Genomic DNA, 2,500 nt, shown 5'->3' with positions numbered 1-2,500 from the left:
GCCGTTTTGGCCAGTTTTTGGCCTGTTCTTGCATTGCGCGGTGACCGTCGAGAGCGGAGCAAAACGTCAGCCATCTCAGCACCCTGGAACCCCCCGGGTGGCACAGGGCTGGATGGGGCTTTCGTATAGCAGGGACGGTGCTGCCTCTCGCTTCGCTCGCTGTCCGCCGCTCGCCGCTCGCTCGTGCAGCCAAAAATGGCCAGTTTTGGCCCGTTTTTGGGCCGTTTTGGCCAGTTTTTGGCCTGTTCTTGCATTGCGCGGTGACCGTCGAGAGCGGAGCAAAACGTCAGCCATCTCAGCACCCTGGAACCCCCCGGGTGGCACAGGGCTGGATGGGGCTTTCGTATAGCAGGGACGGTGCTGCCTCTCGCTTCGCTCGCTGTCCGCCGCTCGCCGCTCGCTCGTGCAGCCAAAAATGGCCAGTTTTGGCCCGTTTTTGGGCCGTTTTGGCCAGTTTTTGGCCTGTTCTTGCATTGCGCGGTGACCGTCGAGAGCGGAGCAAAACGTCAGCCATCTCAGCACCCTGGAACCCCCCGGGTGGCACAGGGCTGGATGGGGCTTTCGTATAGCAGGGACGGTGCTGCCTCTCGCTTCGCTCGCTGTCCGCCGCTCGCCGCTCGCTCGTGCAGCCAAAAATGGCCAGTTTTGGCCCGTTTTTGGGCCGTTTTGGCCAGTTTTTGGCCTGTTCTTGCATTGCGCGGTGACCGTCGAGAGCGGAGCAAAACGTCAGCCATCTCAGCACCCTGGAACCCCCCGGGTGGCACAGGGCTGGATGGGGCTTTCGTATAGCAGGGACGGTGCTGCCTCTCGCTTCGCTCGCTGTCCGCCGCTCGCCGCTCGCTCGTGCAGCCAAAAATGGCCAGTTTTGGCCCGTTTTTGGGCCGTTTTGGCCAGTTTTTGGCCTGTTCTTGCATTGCGCGGTGACCGTCGAGAGCGGAGCAAAACGTCAGCCATCTCAGCACCCTGGAACCCCCCGGGTGGCACAGGGCTGGATGGGGCTTTCGTATAGCAGGGACGGTGCTGCCTCTCGCTTCGCTCGCTGTCCGCCGCTCGCCGCTCGCTCGCGCAGCCAAAAATGGCCAGTTTTGGCCCGTTTTTGGGCCGTTTTGGCCAGTTTTTGGCCTGTTCTTGCATTGCGCGGTGACCGTCGAGAGCGGAGCAAAACGTCAGCCATCTCAGCACCCTGGAACCCCCCGGGTGGCACAGGGCTGGATGGGGCTTTCGTATAGCAGGGACGGTGCTGCCTCTCGCTTCGCTCGCTGTCCGCCGCTCGCCGCTCGCGCAGCCAAAAATGGCCAGTTTTGGCCCGTTTTTGGGCCGTTTTGGCCAGTTTTTGGCCTGTTCTTGCATTGCGCGGTGACCGTCGAGAGCGGAGCAAAACGTCAGCCATCTCAGCACCCTGGAACCCCCCGGGTGGCACAGGGCTGGATGGGGCTTTCGTATAGCAGGGACGGTGCTGCCTCTCGCTTCGCTCGCTGTTCGCCGCTCGCCGCTCGCTCGCGCAGCCAAAAATGGCCAGTTTTGGCCCGTTTTTGGGCTGTTTTGGCCAGTTTTTGGCCTGTTCTTGCGTGGTGCGGTGACCGTCGTGAGCGGAGCAAAACGTCAGCCATCTCAGCACCCTGGAACCCCCCGGGTGGCACAGGGCTGGATGGGGCTTTCGTATAGCAGGGACGGTGCTGCCTCTCGCTTCGCTCGCTGTTCGCCGCTCGCCGCTCGCTCGCGCAGCCAAAAATGGCCAGTTTTGGCCCGTTTTTGGGCTGTTTTGGCCTGTTTTTGGGCTGTTCTTGTGTGGCGCGGTGACCGTCGTGAGCGGAGCAAAATGTCAGCCATCTCAGCACCCTGGAACCCCCCGGGTGGCACAGGGCTGGATGGGGCTTTCGTATAGCAGGGACGGTGCTGCCTCGCGCTTCGCTCGCTGTTCGCCGCTCTCCGCTCGCTCGCGCAGCAAAAAATGGCCAGTTTTGGCCCGTTTTTGGGCTGTTTTGGCCAGTTTTTGGCCTGTTCTTGCGTGCCGCGGCGACCGTCGTGAGCGGAGCAAAACGTCAGCCATCTCAGCACCCTGGAACCCCCCGGGTGGCACAGGGCTGGATGGGGCTTTCGTATAGCAGGGACGGTGCTGCCTCTCGCTTCGCTCGCTGTCCGCCGCTCGCTGCTCGCTCGCGCAGCCAAAAATGGCCAGTTTTGGCCCGTTTTTGGGCTGTTTTGGCCTGTTTTTGGGCTGTTCTTGTGTGCCGCGGCGACCGTCGTGAGCGGAGCAAAATGTCAGCCATCTCAGCACCTTGGAACCCCCCGGGTGGCACAGGGCTGGATGGGGCTTTCGTATAGCAGGGACGGTGCTGCCTCTCGCTTCGCTCGCTGTCCGCCGCTCGCCGCTCGCTCGCGCAGCCAAAAATGGCCAGTTTTGGCCCGTTTTTGGGCCGTTTTGGCCAGTTTTTGGCCTGTTCTTGCGTTGCGCGGTGACCGTCGAGAGCGGAGCAAAACGTCAGCCATCTCAGCACCC

Source organism: Musa acuminata, unplaced genomic scaffold, assembly GCF_036884655.1.
Source record: "Musa acuminata AAA Group cultivar baxijiao unplaced genomic scaffold, Cavendish_Baxijiao_AAA HiC_scaffold_1026, whole genome shotgun sequence".
Taxonomy (NCBI): domain Eukaryota; kingdom Viridiplantae; phylum Streptophyta; class Magnoliopsida; order Zingiberales; family Musaceae; genus Musa; species Musa acuminata.
Note: the sequence above shows the minus strand (reverse complement) of the source record.